General features: G+C 44.8%; 2 long non-coding RNA genes across 2 annotated transcripts; one reads left to right on the forward strand and one right to left on the reverse strand.

The window, feature by feature from the left end:
* The first annotated feature begins 6,525 nt into the window (after window positions 1–6,525).
* On the forward strand, window positions 6,526–8,954 carry LOC123162527 (uncharacterized). The gene is made up of 5 exons (XR_006481334.1): window positions 6,526–6,965; window positions 7,463–7,798; window positions 8,119–8,456; window positions 8,528–8,607; window positions 8,690–8,954. It is a non-coding gene; the product is annotated as an uncharacterized lncRNA (long non-coding RNA).
* A 5,422-nt stretch (window positions 8,955–14,376) lies between these two features.
* LOC123162078 (uncharacterized) lies at window positions 14,377–19,488 on the reverse strand. The gene is made up of 3 exons (XR_006481034.1): window positions 19,184–19,488; window positions 15,796–17,133; window positions 14,377–15,614 (listed from the first exon to the last, which is right to left on the reverse strand). It is a non-coding gene; the product is annotated as an uncharacterized lncRNA (long non-coding RNA).
* Between the last annotated feature and the right edge of the window lie 492 nt (window positions 19,489–19,980).

The raw sequence follows: 19,980 nt of genomic DNA on the forward strand, positions 1-19,980 counted from the left end.
ATGACTTCTCAGTAAGCTTCCGATGCTGGAGCCAGAAAGAGCCTTGGAACAGGGCTGAGTTGCTAGTCGTGTATCATCCAACACTGAAGGAAGGAGTCTGGCTCGCCATGCAGCTGAAAGTGACGGAGGGCAAGCTTGACACTTAACCGTGTCAATTGTACCAAGAGCCATCAAAGTTAACTCTTCAGTCTTCAGTACCAGAAAAGTCGGCATGGTTAAAATCATTCTCGTGGAAGGAAGAAAGAGTGATCCATGTCAAAATCCTTCCATAAGCTCCCCACAGGCAGCAGCAGTTGCCGGCGATTCATAGTTTATTTTTGTAAATGTGTTGGGGCCAGAACTCAAACAAGGTTCATGCAACGAGGTCATCGAGGAACAAAAGAATTTAGTCTAAAATACCAAAAAGAAGTAGATCGGTTTTTTTTCATTCTTCAAGAACTTCATATCTTGCCGAGATCTTCATCCCTAAAGATACTTGACAATAGTATTATTGGAGTGGATACACAACTCACAAAAAATACAAGAAGTCGACTAGGCGGACTGGTCCGAGTGAAGAGAAAAAAAAGCCATACAGAACTCAAAATATTTTCCGTATCTATACAGGCTCGGTCCATCTATCATCAAGCAATACCTTCACCCACGCACGGCAAGGCAGTGGTCAAGCTGTGGATCCAATGTCACCATTGATGTTCCAAATGAAATAGGACACAGTATTACTGAGGGGAGGGCTGCCTGTGGTTGTCACCAATTAGTGCATGGTTAATTCCCTCCCAGCCATGGTAATCCACATTAGACTTGCCGTCCAATCAGTTATATTCTTATGTAGAACTCTTGTGCCTTGACCTATTATTCAATAAATACTCTATTAGATATCCGAGATTTCCCCAGATAAGGTGCGAAGCCCAGATCATATGATAAGTCACAGACTAGTAGCCAGACGCACTCCTGTTTTAAGCTTTAACATACCTAATAGCATATCAAGATCCATAAAAAGTCAATGAAAGATTACAGAAATGGAATATACCCGGTTAACAGCTAGGGAATAATACTCTCTAATCTGGCGGCAACATCCAGAAAACATTGCTAGTAACATCGAGTGCAATTTCTCGGACTCATCTGGTGACAGTGCTAGCATCAGAGCCTCTGATCTGTGCAAATAACATGAAAAAGTAATGAGATATGTGATACATCTTGTGCACTTCCAAGTTTGAACAGTAGCACCCCAAATAACGTGATAATACATGATGTGCGCCAAGTGAGCAACAAGGAACATGTAGGGTGTGTGTGTACGGAAAAACCGATGCAAGTTGCGTACATTCACAAGAAACACTTAATGGAAATAAGAAGACATATAAGGCCAAATTAATAGCTTACTACAATCATATAAATCACTGTTTGGATACCAAATCAACATGATGTATCCACACAAAATGGTTTGCTGGTAGCCAACGTAATGCATCAACCTATATACTTTCCACTCTGAATAATATGAACTAGGAGAGAGAACAAGACTAACAAGCTAGAAAGTAAAAATGACAGAGGAAGATTTGTTTTCACAAATCTAATTGTTTTTGTGATTATAGGTTGCCAGTTAATGGTTGGACAATGGCGGAACTCTGAACTGTCAGAATGGGCTGGTATTTTTAGAAAATAAAACGGTGACATAAAGAAAGAAATGTCGAAGAGCACAGATGCGGGCATGAAAAGATAAACCCTTCGCAACAAAAAAATCTTCTTCCAGTAGTATGATACCTCGCACAATATATTGTTCCTTCATTCAGAATATGGTAATAAATAACCATAACACACAAAGAATAGAAGTACCAGCTTTTTGTTGCTCGGAATATTTCCATATCTGACAAAGGCAAAATAGAATATTCTGTTTCCACAAATAAGTCCTGAAAAGACTACGCCTGTTACCAACATCATCGCAAGATCCTGAAGAAGAATAAGCCACAGCTCCAACCACAAGTTGTGATCAGTGAACATGTCCTCTGCTTGATCTTAAAGGACTTCACAAAAGGAGAAATATGCTTTCATCTTGACAATACCAAAAAATTCCAGTAATCCATCACATCCAGATACATCTATGACGGCCCTGAGCATGTAGAAACCAAACCAAAATTACATGTATAGCAATGTGAATCTGAAGTGTGAGCAGGATGATACAGTAGCAAATGAAACGTCAGAAGAGAGACGGTTCTCATAGCATTGAGATGTGAGACTCACAAGTCTCTTTCCTGATTTGGGACATCCAGCCGTTGGCACCGCCAGCACCTCCTCCATCAAAGACCACCTTCATGGCAACCAGGTTCAAACTATGGATTCCTTCAGGATTTGTGGTCCAAGAGAAGAGGCGGACGTGAGTATTATGGGCTCGCTCAAGGGTTGGCATGTATGACATGTGGAGCAAGGTCGTATGACCACGCGAACGCCACTTATTTTTCAGCGAAAAAGTACATAAATTAATTATGTATAGTTCACATAGTTCACACCAGTTTGTCGCCTTTTTCCTTATGTGGAGGTTCCAAAGCTGGCTTCCCGAGCGTTATTTAGCGAGGCAGGTGGAAGGTCGTCAACTTTTCCATTTCATTCTCCACTGGGCATTAAACCCCACATATTAGATACTAAGAGAGAAAAATGGAAACCTCGGTTTTCCCCACCACGACCCCACTCTGGCATCCATATCAAGCTAGGAACAACGGGAAGAAACAGTAGTGGGATAGGGTTGAAAAACAACGGTTTCCTTTTCTTCTCAATATCTAATATGTGGGGTCTACTGCCTAGTGTAGAATGATGTGGAGAAGTTGACGACTTGCCACCCACCTCGCCAAATAACGTTCACGAAGCCAGCTTTGGAACCTCCTCATTTAAGGAAAAAGGCGACAAACTAGTGTGAACAGTGTGAACTATACGTAATTAACTTTTGTACTTTTTCGCTGAGAAATAACTGGCATTGGCGCCATTTGAGCTTGCTCCACATGACAGACATATGCCAACCCCCGAGCCAGCCCATAATACTCACATCTAGCTTTACCTTTTGAACCACCAGTCGGAAGGAAACCATAGTTCGAACCTGGGTGCCATGGAGGTGGTGTTCGATGGAGGAGGTGCTGGCGGTGCCAGCTACTAGAGGTCCCAAATCAGGAAGGTGATTCAAGAGTCTCACATCTCAACATTGTGAGCACCGTCTCTTCTCCCTGTTGGCCGTTTGATTTGCTAGTTGTTTGGTAGTATATCATCATGCTCACGCTTCAAATTTCCATTGCTATGTTCGTAATTTGGTTTATGCATGCTATTAGGCGTCATAGATGTATGTGGATGTGATGGATTGGTAGAAAATTTGGTGTTGTCCAAATGAGAGCATATTTCACCTTTTGTGAAGTCCTTAAATATCAAGCAGAAGGCATGTTCTTTTCCAAGATCGTGCGATGATGTTGATAGCAGACGTAGCCTTTTCAAGACTTATTTGTGAACACATAATGTTCTATTTTGCCTTTACCAATTATAGAAATATTTTTGAGCACAAAAAACTGGTAATAGTATTGCTACTTATTCTTTGTGTGTTCTTGTTATTTACTACCATATTCTGAATGAACATTATGTGGTGGGACGTGTTGCCACCACGTGTGGTCGTTGGATGTCTAGATGACAACCGGAGAGCTACGAAGGGCATGGCAGCTAGGCGGATGCCGAGGCAGCGGCCACATACTATGATGGTCTATGTGTGCTGATTGTTGCAAATGTTGCATGGTTCTAGGAGCGCGTGTTCTTTTGCAAAATATCAGGTCGGCTGAAACCCGCTCCTAATCGCAACTTTGGTTTCTCTTGCCGTTTAACAAAGGCGGTAATTATGTTGTGATGCCTTGCGAAGCGACTTTTATGCTCCTTCGGGAGTATGTCATTGTCCTGCCCTCCGTGGGTGGGTCATGCCTGATATGCTTTGCTAGGTGGAGGGGGCGAGAAGGATTCAATGGGTGGAGGGGGCAAGAAGATTCAATGCGGCAGAGTTTATTCAACGGCATTCATTTAGTGCATCGTTGGTGTGTTTGTCTGTGGTTTCCATCACATTGGCGACCGGTGGAGGCTTTGTGGCCTTTGTATCTGGTTTCCCATAATTAACTGGGCAACTCTTTTCTTCCATACGGAAATGCAGGAACCAAGTTGTTAGTTGAAAAATAGCTAGCTTGACATGAAACTGAGGAACTACTACTTGATCCTCTCTACAATCAACACCACATGTGCATGGTTAAAATAATGGCAAATAATGGTTTAAACATATGTGAGGATCAGATAACTGATCATACCCTTGTTACTCTCCACTCCAAAGATGGTAGTGGATATGTCCCTGAGGGAGAATACAAGACTCATTGCAATTGAATCTTCTATGATAGAACAAATGACGGGAACAACAAATGCAGGGAGAGGAAGGGCAGAGAGGTGACCAAGTGAGTGAAGAAGATAAATGAACTTCCCAAATTACACTTCCATACTCCCCATGGTGATGGGAGGCCCTTTAGAAGTCGTGTTGCATAGGAGTAATTAAATGGCAAGAAAGGCTTCATCAAGATCGTCTACTCACATATCAAACAAGTTGGTAAGCGAAAGCATTAAACGTTTGGAGCTACAACTTAGTGGTCGACACAAAGAAGTTGGAATAAGGCAGATAACAACACAACTTAAACTTTAATAAAATGAGAAATAAAGTTACTTTCTACAGAATAAATAGATAAGAGAAAACTTTGTGTGTGCCATTGAAACTTCACTGAGAAATTAAGACTGTGACATTCCCTAACTCTTATTACCATGTAGGACATGGAGATTCCGGTGTGCGCCATTCATTTTCTTTTTCTTGCGTGTGACCTCTAACTCGTATAGTTGTGTCTGGCATGGAAATGTTGTGTATTATACACAGTGGCCTACTAGAACCATATATAATTTATTAGAATGTTGTGTATGCCACTGGCTACTCGCATGTAAATTTTGTGTATGCCGGCAGAGCAGGTGAGCAATGCAACAAGAAGTTGATGCACAATGAGTAGATTTTTCTACATAGATGAGGGGACAGCAGGTGTATGTATGGGTGCACGCGCATGCGCACAGACAAATCCCAAGCCTCCAGGCCAAATTGGAACAGCAAATAGCATGGATGGAAGAGGTAGGTAACTATATAAATGAACTACAAACGCAACCTTGCTCGACACTAATCCTTTTCGGAAAGAAAAATTATGGTCAATTGCAACCTAATACTCCCTCCGTTTCATCTATGTCAATCAATTGTGGTGTCACTCAGGACGGGTGTATCCAGGACAAAACCAAGTCTGCCTTGAGAACAAGAACGAGTGCATCATTTCCGGTAGCATACATGCGAGCAAGTGCAGCACTCTAGTAGCAGTTTTGGCACACCAGCAAGGTGAAGAATTTGATGGGCTAGGCACCCATGACTTCTCAGTAAGCTTCCAATGCTGGATTGCTGGGGCAGAACGAGCCTTGGAACAGGGCTGAGTTGCTAGTCGTGTATCATCCAACACTGAAGGAAGGAGTATGGCTCACCATGCAGCTCTAAGTGACGGAGCGCGAGCTTGACACTTAACCGTGTCAATTGTACCGAGAGCTATCAAAGTTAACTCTTCAGTCTTCAGTACCAGAAAAGTCAGCATGGTTAAAATCATTCTTGTGAAAGGAAGAAAGAGTGATCCATGTCAAAATCCTTTCATAAGCTCCCCACAGGCAGCAACAGTTGCCAGTGAATTATAGTTTATTTTTGTAAATGTGTTGGGGCCAGAACTCACACAAGGTTGATGCAACGAGCACAGGTATTTATACAGGGGCTCGGTCCCCTCTATCATCAAGCAATACCTTCACTCATGCACGGCTAGCCAGTGGTCAATGTGGATCCAATGTCATCGTTGATGTTCCAAATGAAATAGGAAACAGTGGTATTACTGAGGGGAGGGCTGCCTGTGGTTGTCACCAATTAGTGCATGGTTAATTCCCTCCCAGACATGGTAATCCACATTAGACTTGCCGTCCAATCAGTTATATTCTTATGTAGAACTCTTGTGCCTTGACCTATTATTCAATAAATACTCTATTAGATATCCGAGATTTCCCCAGATAAGGTGCGAAGCCCAGATCATGTGATAAGTCACAAGACTAGTAGCCAGATGCACTCCTGTTTTAAGCTTTAACATACCTAACAGCATATCAAGATCCATAGAAAGGCAATGGAAGATTATAGAAATGGAATATACCTGGTTAACAGCTACTACAAAAACAGTACTCTCTAATCTGGCAGCAACATCCAGAAAATATTGCTAGTAACATCCAGTGCGATTTCTCGGACTCATCTGGTGACAGTGCTAGCATCAGAGCCTCTGATCTGTGCAGATAATATGAAAAAGTAATGAGATATGTGATACATCTTGTGCACTTCCAAGTTGCAACAATAGCACTCCAAATAACGTGATAATATATGATGTGCGCCGAGTGAGCAACCAAGCAACCAGGAACATGTAGGTAGGACTGGACGTACGAGCGAGCTTTTCGGCTCGGCCCGAAGCTCGCTCCAGCTCGGCCCGTTACAGCTCGGCTCGATAGGATTATCGAGCGGGCCGAGGTCTGAAAACAGGCCCGTTTCGCGACCGAGCCGAGCCGAGTTTCGGCCGGTCCAGCTCGGTGGCTCGCTTGTGGCCCAGCCCAATTCCACCATCGATCACAATAGCTAGCGCATTAGGGCACGAGCAACCACAGCCAGAGTCTCTCGTCTCTCCCTTTCTCTGCTCTGCGCCGCCTCACCTCTCTCTCGCCACGCTGCAAATCTGGATCGACGGCGACGAGCGACGCCGCGCTTCCTCGCCAACTCGGCACCGACGGCGACGGGCGGCGCGACCGTTCCTCGCCACACCGGACATAGTCGGACGCGCCTCCCCTGGTTTCTCGCGGAACGTGACGAGCCGGAGCAGGTACTTTCTTCCTTCCCAAATCCCAATCCCTAGCAGCAGCTCTCTGAACTTAGTATGCATGTGATGGATCAATGGATGGATGGATCGATGGATGTAGTCATGTAGTTTGAACTTCCCAAACCCTAGCCGTATGTGTCTACACTAGTACACACATCTGGTGGATGGATGGATGGATGGATCAATGTACGTAGTCAGGTAGATGTAGGGCTAGATGGGTGGATCATGGATGGATGTATTGTAGTCTGTACGGCTAGATGTAGCAGCAACAGATGGATGGATCATGGATGGATGGACTTGTAGGGCAGAATGGATGGATAGATCAAAATTTTCATTGATTCCAATTAGTTTTCTGTTGTTGATGAACTAGTTGATGATCTACTTGTTGTAGCATAGCAGCTTGAAAAAAAATCTACTTTCCGGAAAATTACATAGACTCCATGTCTAATTAGTTTACTGTTGTTGATGATTGACCATTTGTTGTTTGCTGATGTGTGCAGACGCCTATCGTCGCAACAATGGACAAGCAAAAGGGGAAGGCGAGTGGGAAGGAGAAGGAGAAAGAGAGGACGTTGGACTCCATTATGAAGAGAAAGTTGCCGAGCTCGGGGATGCAGAAGGGGAATGGGAAGGGCAATGCAGCAGCTACTACACGGCTGCCGAGGAAGCTGACAAATGATTCCAGCAATGTCCCAATCGCTGAGTTGTTGTATAGGGTAAAAAAGAAACCTCCGCCTTGACGTCTCCCTAACCCCACCGGCGCTGGCGTGCGTGCCGGAATCGCCGTTGCCTCCGGCTCTGCAAACTACTATGAGAGGGAGGCTACATCTTCGCAGGTATGTACGTGCAAAATATATATTTGTGCAAGCTTGTGTATGTGCTGTTTTTGCTTTTTGAAACTCAAATTTATGTGTGCCCAAGCTCATGTGCTGTTTTGGTACCCAAATGTCAAATATATGTTTGTGCAAGCTCATGTGTGTGCTCTTTTTGGTATCCAAATGTCAAATATATTTTAGTGCAAGCTCATGTGTGTTGCTGTTTTTGCTATCCAAAAGTCAAATATATGTGTGTCCAAGCTCATGTGTGTGCTGTTTTTGCTATCCATAAGTCAAATATATGTGTGTCCAAGCTCATGTGTGTTGTCTTTGTGTGCTAGGCAATGAAGCATGATAAGCAAGCGGAGGAGGATCATGAAGAGGTGGAAGAGGACGAGGAGGAGGACGAGGAAGAGCAAGATACTTTGTTTGAGGTGCCGCCTGGGGTTGGTGACAAATCAGATTCAGATGGGTTTGTGGATAGTGAAGAAGAAGCCTTCGAAGGTGATAAGCAAGTGAAGAAGAAGCCTTCGAAGGTGATGTAATGTCCGAGAACTTAGATATGTCTACTTGTGTGGTTTTAGATGACTACAGGAGTTCTTTGAAACCAGAAATGGTCGAAGCCTTGGTGTGTGGTGCTAGTTATATCAAAGGTTCTCACAAGGACTTCAATGTGGTGGTATGATTCCTATCTTTTTCTTCTATGATTTCTGTCTATTTCTTGTATGTGGCTAACTTACAAATAATTAGGAGAGGGATGAAGATGAGGAGGACGATGTTGAGAATATCAAGTTGCCCAAGATTGTTGATGTGGGGGGTGACAACAATTGGTAGCTAATGTTTTTACATGTCTCAGTTTTCCTATCTTGACATATTGAGAATATCAAGTTTACAAATCTGTGTTACATGTAGATATTCGCCATGTGGGTGTTGCTCTTGATATTTTGAAGATGGATGTCTACATGATCTTCTCATGTGGATTGTTGAGGTCAACGTGATAATTTCGTGCCATTCTTTTGTTGTGATGAACTTCGAATTATGTGTGCTGTTGTGATGAACTATGGACCTTGAATGATGTTGTGATGAACCATGCACTTTCAACAATGTTGTTGTGAACTTGTGATGAACTATGAACTTTGGATTATGTGGTTTTCACTAGTCATTGTTTGGCTGTCAACATTTTCTCAGTTTTATGTCAAAGTGGTAAGTGTTATGCTATGCAAAATTTCCTTGTTTGGCTGTCAATATTTGATGTTTTCCTGTGTAAAGTTCCAGTGAAGTGTTGTCCAAAATTCAATAGAAATGCTGCCCAATTCTTTCTCTCATATGTGTTCCATTGTTACAATTTTTGTAGAAGAATTCATATAAGAACATTATTTTTCATTACTATGACCATTTCTTAAAACAATAGACTGCTGGATTGTTCATTTTTAGTAGTATAAACTGTTTGTTTTCCAAAATATAGGTTTAATTACCGCAAAAAATCAAGTATATGCACTATATATAGAGGTCTGTACTATTAAATGGTTCTGGGTGAAACTGGCTTACGAGCCGGCTCGGTCTGAGCCGAGCCATAGCCAAAGCGAGCCGAGCCGGTTGAAGTAGGCTCGTTGGCTGAGCGAGCCGAGCCGAGCCGAGCCGCTCCAGAGCGAGCCAAAGCCAGGCTCGGATCAAGCTCGGCTCGGCTCGGCTCGTGTCCAGCCCTACATGTAGGGTGTGTGTGTAAGAAAAAACCAATGCAAGTTGCATACAATTACAAGAAACGCTTAATGGAAATAAGAAGATATACAGGTCAAACTAATAGCCGAGTACAATCATATAAATCACTGTTTGGATATCAAATTAACATTTTGTATCCACACAAAATGGTTTGCAGGTAGCCACCTTAACATGTCAGGCTATATACTTTCCACTCTGAATAAATATGAACTAGGAGAGAGAAGAAGTCTAACAAGCTATAAATTAAAAATGACAGGAAGATTTGTTTATAATTTATAACCTGTTAGTTTGTAGTAGACCTGCCAGTTAATGGTTTGACTATGGCGGAAGTCTGAACTGTCAGAATGGGCTAGTATTTTTAGAAAATAAAACGGCGATATAAAGAAATAAATGTCGAAGAGCACAGACACGGGTATGAAAACATAAACCCTTCACTACAAAAAAATCTTCTTCCAGTAGTATGATACCTCGCGCCATATAATGTTCCTTCATTCAGAATATGGTAGTAAATAACCATAACACACAAAGAATAGAAGTACCAGCTTTTTTTTGCTTGGAATATTTCCTTATCTGAAAAAGGCAAAATAGAACATTCTGCTTCCACAAATAATGAAATAAGTCCAGAAAGGCTACGCCGGCTACGAACATCATCGCAAGATCCTGAAGACGAATAAGCCACAGCTCCAATCAAAAGCTGTGATCAATGAACATGTCCTCTGCTTGATCTTAAAGGACTTCACAAAAGGTGAAATATGCTCTCGTCTTGACAATACCAAAAATTTCCATCACATCCAGATACATCTATGATGGCCCCGAGCATGTAGAAACCAAAATTACATGTATAGCAATGCGAATTTGAAGTGTGAGCAGGATGATACTGTAGCAAATGAAACGGCCAGGGGGGAGGAGAGAGACGGTTCTCATAGCATTGAGATGTGAGACTCGCGAGTCTCTTTCCTGATTTGGGACATCCAGTCGTTGGCACCGCCAGCACCCCTTCCTCCTTCAAAGAACACCTCCATGGCACCCAGGTTCAAACTATGGATTCCTTCAGGACTTGTGGTCCAAGAGAAGAGATTGGATGCGAGTATTATGGGCTGGCTCAAGGGCGGCATGTATGACATGTGGAGCAAGGTCGTATGACCACGAGAATGTCACTTATTTTTCAGCGAAAAAATACATAAGTTCATTATGAACAGTTCACACTGCTTTACACTACTTTGTCGCATTTTTCCTTATAACGTGGAGGTTCCAAAGCTGGCTCCCCGAGCATTATTTAGCGAGGCAGGTGGCAGGTCGTCAATTTTTCCACTTCATTCTCCACTAGGTAGTAGACCCCACATATTAGATATTGAGAGAAAATGGAAACCTCCGTTTTTCCCACCATGACCCCACTCTGGTATCCATATCAAGCTAGGAACAACGGGAAGAAACAGTAGTGGGGTGGGGTTGGAAAACAACGGTTTCCATTTTTTTCTCAATATCTAATATGTGGGGTCTACTGCCTAGTGGAGAATGATGTGGAGAAGTTGACGATTTGCCAGCCACCTCGCCAAATAACATTCACGAAGCCAGCTTTGGAACCTCCTCGTTTTAAGGTAAAAGGCGACAAACTAGTGTGAGACAATGTGAAATGTACGTAATAAACTTTTGTACTTTTTCGCTGAGAAATAACTGGCATTGGCGCCATTTGACCTTGCTCTACATGTCATACAGGCCAACCCCCGAGCCAGCCCATAATACTCACATCCAGCTTCTCCTTTTGGACTACCAGTCTAGAAGGAAACCATAGTTCGAACCTGGGTGCCATGGAGGTGGCGTTCGATGGAGGAGGTGCTGGCAGTGCCAGCTACTGGAGATCCCAAATCAAGAATTTGATTCACGAGTCTCACATCTCAGTGTTGTTAGCACCACTCTTCTCCCCGTTGGCCGTTTGATTTGCTAGTTGTTTGGTAGTACGTGCTCACACTTCAAATTCCCATTGCTTTGTCCATAATTTGGTTTCTGCATGCTATTGGGCGTCATAGATGTATGTGGATGTGATGGATTGGTAGAAAATTTGGTGTTGTCCAAATGAAAGCATACTTCACCTTTTGTGAAGTCCTTAAAGATCAAGCAGAAGGCATGTTCTTTTCCAAGATCTTGCGATGATGTTGATAGCAGGTGTAGCCTTTTCAAGACTTATTTGTCAACACAGAATGTTCTATTTTGCCTTTACCAGTTATAGAAATATTTTTGAGCAAAAAAAACTGGTAATAGTATTGCTACTTATTCTTTGTGTGTTCTGGTTATTTACTACCATATTCTGAATGAAGGAACATTATGTGGCGGGACGCGTTGCGACCACATGTGGCCGTTGGATGCCGAGATGACAACCGGAGAGCTACAAAGGGCATGGCAGCTAGGCAGATGCCGACGCAGCAGCCCCATACTATGATGGTCTATGTGTGCTGAGTGTTGCAAATGTCGCATGGTTCTAGGAGCGCGCGTTCTTTCAAAAATATCATGTCGGCTGAAACCCGCTCCTAATCGCAACTTTGGTTTCTCTTGCTGTTTGACATAGGCGTTAATTATGTTGTGATGCCTTGTGAAGCGTCTTTTGTGCTTCTCTGAGAGTATGTCATTGTCTTGCCCTCCATGGGTGGGTCATGCCCGACATGGTTTGCTAGGTGGAGGGGGCGAGAAGGATTCGATGGGTGGAGGGGGCAAGAAGGATTCGATGCGGCAGAGTTTACTTCAACTACATTCATTTAGTGCGTTGTTGGTGTGTTTGTTTGTGGTTTCCATCACATTTGACAACCGGTGGAGGCTTCGTGGCCTTTGTCTCTGGTTTCCCCTAATTAACTAGGCAACTCTTTCCTTCCATATGGAAATGCAGGAACCGAGTTGTTAGTTGAAAAATAGCTAGCTTGACATGAAACTGAGGGACTACTACTTGACCGGCTCTACAATCAACACCACATGTGCATGGTTAAAATCATGACAAACAATGGTTTGAACATACCCTTGTTACTCTCCACCCCAAAGATGGTAGTGGATATGTCCCTAAGAGAGAGAATACAAGACTCATTGCAATTGAATCTTCTATGATAGAACGAATGACGGGAACAACAAATGCAGGGAGAGGAAGGGCAGAGAGGTGACCAAGTGAGTGAAGAAGATAAGTGAACTTCCCAAATTACACTCACATACTCCCCATGGTGATGGGAGGCTCTTTAGAAGTCATGTTGCATAGGAGTAATTAAATGGCAAGAAAGGCTTCAACAAGATCGTCTACTCACATATCAAACAAGTTGGTAGGCGAAAGCATTAAACGTTTGAAGCCTACAACTTAGTGGGCGACACAAATAAGTTCGAAAAGGCAGATAGCAACACAACTTAAACTTTAATTAAATGAGAAATAAAGTTACTTTCTACAGAATAAATAGATAAGAGAAAACTTTGTGTGTGCCATTGAAACTTCACTGAGAAATTAAGACTGACATTCCCTAACTCTTTTTTTTTTTGAAAAAGGGTTTCCCCCCGCTTTGTATACAAGGCAACCAACCGGATCATACAGGGATAGGTGCTGGGGCGGAAGCAGCACAGTCACGCCCAAAAAAAACAACAGAGAAAGAGCAAAAGAAACAAATGCCGACAACGGCGGATCAACAAAAAACGAAGAAGCCTCGCGATCGCTAGGCCCACCGGTCTTATCCACTAGGCTCCAAGACTCCGAAGCGCCGGCACCAATCAACACCTCCAAGAAGGATCGCGATGATGGCGACACTGCTGCCAAGGGTTTCCCCCGGTACACGACGAGGCGATAGGAAGAGTAGCCCCCGACGCCCTCCCGGAAGGTCAGGCGGCACCCACACCCACAGGCGCCACCGCGCCGGGGTCGGCCACGCCGACAGGGGTTTCCCCCGATCCCAACCCGCACCTCGGGCGCTCCGGATCCCGCCACCAAACCAACCACCACCCTACGCCAACGCAGTCATGAGGCCTCCACGCCGTCTCACCACGGCACCGCGAAGTGAGAACAGCACGACGAAGAATCAGAGCCGGGACTAGGGCATCAGCACCATCGGCACGCGGGAGGGCCCCACCTCCACTGTCAGCGACAGTAGCCGTCCGGACGCAATAGCAGGAGCACACCAGGCCCGTAGGCCCACAGGCCCGGCCGAGCCCTCGTGGGCCCGTAAAGCTCCCGCCTTCGCGCTGCTGCCGGCATGCCATCGACGCCGACGCCCCAAGTCCGAGCCGCTCCTCCTCCTCACCGCGCCGCAGACAACGAGACCATGCCGGGGGGCCGGCCCCCAGGGGCCCAGATGGGGCCCGACGTGCCCAGATCTGGGCCGGGGGCGCGTCGACGGCCACCCGGCACCACCACGCCGCCCCGCCGCCAAGGAGCGGCGCCGTCACCATGCCGGTCGCCGGCCGCCACCGCAGGGCTGCCAGACCGCAGCCAAGCCGGGCTGCACTGCCGCCGCCTCCCTGCCCCGGGAAGGGAGTACGGGCGCGCGGGACTGGAAGGCCCGCCGCCGCCGGCACCACCCGGGCCAGCGCCGGGGGCGCCCGCCGACGGCGGCGGGGGGAGATGGGGAGGGCGGGGTCCCGCGGGCGAGGGGTGCGAGCTCCGCCCCGGCCACCTCTCGGGGAGGCGGCGCGAGGCGGCCAAGACGGAGGGGGGGTAGGGCGGAAGGGGGCGGAGGCGGGGGGGCGGGGCCGAAGGCCGGCGGCGGCGGGAGGGGCGGCGGCGGCGGGAGGGGAGCGGGGGAACCCTAGCGCCTCAGGTCTTTCGAGCCTTGATAGATATTTGATTGAGTGGCCTAAGGCTTTGTTCGGTTCCCCCTAACTCTTATTACCGTGTAGGACATGGAGATTCCGGTGTGTGCCATTCATTTTCTTTTTCTTGCGTGTGACCTAACTCGTATAATTGTGTCTGGCATGGAAATGTTGTGTATTATACACAGTGGCCTACTAAAACCATATATAATTTATTAGATATGTTGTGTATGCTACTAGCCTCTGGCTACTAGCATGTAAATTTTGTGTATGCCGGCTGAGCAGGTGAGCAATGCAACAAGTGGATGCACAATGAGTACATTTTTCAACATAGATGAGGGAACAGCAGGTGTATGTATGCGTGCACGCGTGCGCACATACAAATCCCAAGCCTCCAGGCCAAATGGGAACAGCAAATAGCATGGATGGAAGAGGTAGGTAACTATATAAATGAACTACAAACGCAACCTTGCTCGACACTAATCCTTGTCGGAAAAAAGAATTATGGTCAATTGCAACCTAATACTCCCTCCATTTCATCTATGTCAATCAATTGTGGTGTCACTCAGGACGGGTGTATCCAGGACAAAACCAAGTCTGCCTTGAGAACAAGAACGAGTGCATCATTTCCGGTAGCATACATGCGAGCAAGTGCAGCACTCTAGTAGCAGTTTTGGCACACCAGCAAGGTGAAGAATTTGATGGGCTAGGCACCCATGACTTCTCAGTAAGCTTCCAATGCTGGATTGCTGGGGCAGAACGAGCCTTGGAACAGGGCTGAGTTGCTAGTCGTGTATCATCCAACACTGAAGGAAGGAGTATGGCTCACCATGCAGCTCTAAGTGACGGAGCGCGAGCTTGACACTTAACCGTGTCAATTGTACCGAGAGCTATCAAAGTTAACTCTTCAGTCTTCAGTACCAGAAAAGTCAGCATGGTTAAAATCATTCTTGTGAAAGGAAGAAAGAGTGATCCATGTCAAAATCCTTTCATAAGCTCCCAACAGGCGGCAGCAGTTGCTGGCCATTTATAGTTTATTTTTGTAAATGTGTTGGGGCCAGAACTCAAACAAGGTTGATGCAACGAGCTCAGGTATCTATACAGGGGCTCGGTCCCTCTATCATCAAGCAATACCTTCACTCATGCACAGCTAGCCAGTGGTCAAGCTGTGGATCCAATGACGTTGATGTTCCAAATGAAATAGGAAACAATGGTATTATTACTAAAGGGAGGGCTGCCTGTGGTTGTAACCAATTAGTGCATGGTTAATTCCTTCCCACCCATGGTAATCCACGTTAGACATGTCGTCCAATCAGTTATATTCTTATGTAGTGAACTCTTGTGCCTTGACCTATTATTAAATAAATACTCTATTAGATATCTGAGATTTCCCTGGATAAGGTGCGAAGCCCAGATCATGTGATAAGTTACAGACTAGTAGCCAGATGCACTCCTGTTTTAAGCTTTCACATACCTAACAGCATATCAAGATCCATAAAAAGTCAACGAAAGATTACAGAAATGGAATATACCTTGTTTACAGCTACTACGAAAACAATACTCTGATCTGGCAACATCCAGAAGATATTGCTAGCAACATCCAGTGCGATTTCTGGGGCTCGTTTGGTGACAGTGATCAGAGACTCTGATTTGTACAGATAATATTAAAAAGTAATGAGATACGTGATACATTTCGTGCACTTCCAAGTTCAAACAATAGCACTCCAAATAGCGTGATAATATATGATGTGTGTCCAGTGGGCAACCAGGAACATGTAGGGTGTGTGTGTAAGAAAAAACCAATGCAAGTTGCATACAATTACAAGAAACGCTTAATAAAAATAAGGAGATATAAAGGTCAAACTAATAGCTGAGAACAATCATATAAATCACTGTTTGGATATCAAATCAACATGTTGTATCCACAATTTCACACAAAATGGTTTGCAGGTAGCCACCTTAATGTTTCAGGATATATACTTTCCACTCTGAATAAATATGAACTAGGAGAGAGAAGAAGTCTAACAAGCTATAACTTAAAAATTACAGAGGAAGATTTGTTTATAATTTATAACCTGTTAGTTTGTAGTAGGCCTGCCAGTTAATGGTTTGACTATGGTGGAAGTCTGAACTGTCAGAATGGGCTAGTATTTTTAGAAAATAAAACGGTGACATAAAGAAATAAATGTCGAAGAGCACAGACGCGGGTATGAAAACATAAAACCTACAAAGGTTTGCAAAGTGCATTGTTAGTCTTTGTGCTTCATCATCTGGTTGTGAGAGGAATTGGAGCACGTTTGAATTTGTAAGTCAACTAGTAAAGCTCTATTTGTGTTTGTTCAATGGTAATTTCAGCAAGTTATTTACTCCTTAGCTTTGCTGCTTGTATTTTGTAGATTCATACAAAGACAAGGAATAGGTTACAATGGAAAAGGCTGAATGATCTAGTCTTTGTTTCATACAACCGGAAGAATATGTGAAGGTTTCAAAAGAGGCGTGGGAAGGTGGGCGACAAAATACTTGCCGTCCAGTCAGTTATATTCTTATGTAGTGAACTCTTCTGACCTGCCCTATTATTACAAAAATAATCTATTGGATATCTGAGATTTGCCCGGAAAAGATGCGAAGCCCAGATCATGTGATAAGTCACAGACTAGTAGCCAGAAGCACTCTTGTTTCAAGCTTTAACAGCATATCAAGATCGACAAAAAGTCAATGAAAGATTACAGAAATGGAATATACCTGGTTAACAGCTACTGCGAAAACAATACTCTCGGATCTGGCAGCAACATCTAGAAATTACTGCTAGCAACATCCAGTGCGATTTCTCGGACTCATCTGGTGAAAGTGCTAGCATCAGAGCCTCTGATCTGTGCAGATAATATTAGAAAGTAATGAGATATGTGAAATATGATACATCTCGTGCAGTTCCAAGTTCAAACAATAGCACTCCAAATAATGTGATAATATATGATGTGCTGTGTGCGCCGAGTGAGCAACCAGGAACATGTAGAGTGTGTGTGTAAGAAAAAAAATCAATGCAAGTACATTTACAAGAAATGCTTACTGGAAATAAGAAGATATATAGGTCAAACTAATATCTGAGTACAATCATATAAATCACTGTTTGGATATCAAATCAACATGTTGTATCCACACAAAATGGTTTGCAGGTAGCCAACTTAACGTGTCAGGCTATATACTTTCCGCTCTGTATAAATATGAGCCAGGAGAGAGAAGAAGTCTAACAAGCTACTCCCTCTGTCCGAAAAAGCTTGTTGGGACAAGCTTTTTCGGACGGAGGGAGTATAAATTAAAAATAACAGAGGAAGATTTTTTTTCAAGTTATAGCCTGTTAGTTTGTAGTAAGACTGCCAGTTAATGGTTTGACTATGGCGGAAGTCTGAACTGTCAGAATGGGCTAGTATTTGTAGTATGTATGCGCGCACGCGCGCGCGCACACGCACAAATCCCAAGCCTCCGGACCAAATGGGAACAGCAATAGCATGGATGGAAGATGTACGTAATTGTATACATGAACTACAAACGCAACCGAGTATCGGTGGAGGCTTCGTGGCCTTTGTATATGGTTTCCCCTAATTAAGCGGGTTACTCTTTTTTCCATATGGAGATGCATGAAGCCCCTTCCCCTGTCGAGTTGTTACTTCAAAAATAGTTAGCTTGACATGAAACAGAGGGACTACTCCTTGATCAGCTCTACAATCAACACCATATGCGCCTGGTTAAAATCATGGCAAATAATGGTTTGAACATATGTGAGGATCAAATAACTGATCATACCCTTGTTACTCTCCACCCCTAAGATGGTAGTGAGTATATCTCTGAGAGAGAGAATACAAGACTCATTGCAATCGGATCTTCTAAATCTTCTATGATAGAACGAATGACGGAACAACAAATGCATGGGGAGGAAGGACAGAGAGGTGACCAAGTGAGTGAAGAAGCTAAGTAAACTTCCCAAATTTCACTCCCATACTACCATGGTGATGCGGGGCTATTTAGAAGTCGTGTTGCAAGAAGGAGCAATTATATGGCAAGAAAGGCTTCAACAGGATCATCTACTCGCATATCAAAAAGTTGGGAAGCGAAAGCATTAAACATTTGGAGCTACAACTTAGTGGGCGACACAAAGAAGATGGAAAAGGCAGATAGCAGCACAACTTAAAACTTTAATAAAATGAGAAATATAGTTACTTTCTATACGATAAAAGAGAAAACTTTGTGTGTGCCATTCAAACTTCACTGAGAAATTAAAAGACTGTGACATTCCCTAACTCCTATTATCGTGGAGGACATGAAGATTCTGGCATGGAAAAGCTGTGTATTATACACCGTGGCCTACTGAAACCATGTATAATGTACTAGAATTTTGTGTATGCCACTGGCTACTGGCATGTAAATTTTGCGTATGCCGGCTGAGCAGGTGAGCAATCCAACAACAAGCAGAAGCACAAAGAGTACATTTTTTCTACATAGATGAGGGAATAGCAGGTGTATGCATGTTATCCGGTTTTAGTTTTAGGCTACGTGCTTATACAGTACATTTATTCTAGTGCCTTCCCATTGATGAAAGACTAATTGATTAGTTTCCTCTAGTAAATTGGTGACCAGTCTTCCATATAATTTTCATCTAGTGAGGTATTTTGAGTGTAAATATTTAACTTTTGTGTTTGTGCTGTATTTGTTAATATAGTATAGTAATACACATCTAGTATTCTGGTGAGTTCTTTCATAGTTGTATCATATATGATTTATTTTCTTTATAAACTCCGCCACACTTCAAAATTACTCCTGGCTCCACCACTGCTAATACGTACTCCCTCCGTTCCAAAACAGATCATCTATTTTGGAACAGAGGGAGTATATCACTAGAGAAGTTGAATCGAAACCTGGTCTCACCTAGTAGTGCCAGGAGAGCGACTCCGTGGTGTGGCCCGCGTGCTGGCCGGCGGCGAAGCGGCCGCCTCTGCCAAAACCTGTATGCTTGGCCTTCCTGTGCATCCATCTCCCTGTCCAAGTGTCCAGGTCGCCAACGGTGGCTGAGGGACACGGACTGACGGACGGCGCCATCGCTAGCCGCATCTGGATCTCCTCACCGGCCCACTCCTTCCGTTTCTACCCCCCACCCGACAGAGGCACGGCAGCCGGGCGTCGAGGGTGGGGGGAGGGGAGGGGAGGGGGGAGAGCTATTCGCTGGATTGGTAGGCACGGTCGTCTTCGCCGACTTCAGAGACGCGGCGCCCTAGGATGACGCGGGAGTAGGACGCAAACGCCGGCGCGAGAGAGGGGAGGGGAGGGGGGAGAGCTATTCGTTGGATTGGTAGGCACGGTCGTCTTCGCCGACTTCAGAGACGCGACGCCCTAGGATGACGCGGGAGTAGGACGCAAACGCCAGCGCGAGAGAGGGGAGGGGAGGGGGGAGAGCTATTCGTTGGATTGGTAGGCACGGGCGTCTTCGCCGACTTCAGAGACGCGGCGCCCTAGGATGACGCGGGAGTAGGACGCAAACGCCAGCGCTAGAGAGGGGAGGGGAGGGGGGAGAGCTATTCGTTGGATTGCTAGGCACGGTCGTCTTCGCCGACTTCAGAGACGCGGTGCCCTAGGATGACGCGGGAGTAGGACGCAAACGCCAGCGCGAGAGAGGGGAGAAACTAAACTGGGTGGGACAAGCGGCGTGGCGGCGACGGCTGGAGGAG

This window comes from Triticum aestivum, chromosome 7B, assembly GCF_018294505.1.
Source record: "Triticum aestivum cultivar Chinese Spring chromosome 7B, IWGSC CS RefSeq v2.1, whole genome shotgun sequence".
Taxonomy (NCBI): domain Eukaryota; kingdom Viridiplantae; phylum Streptophyta; class Magnoliopsida; order Poales; family Poaceae; genus Triticum; species Triticum aestivum.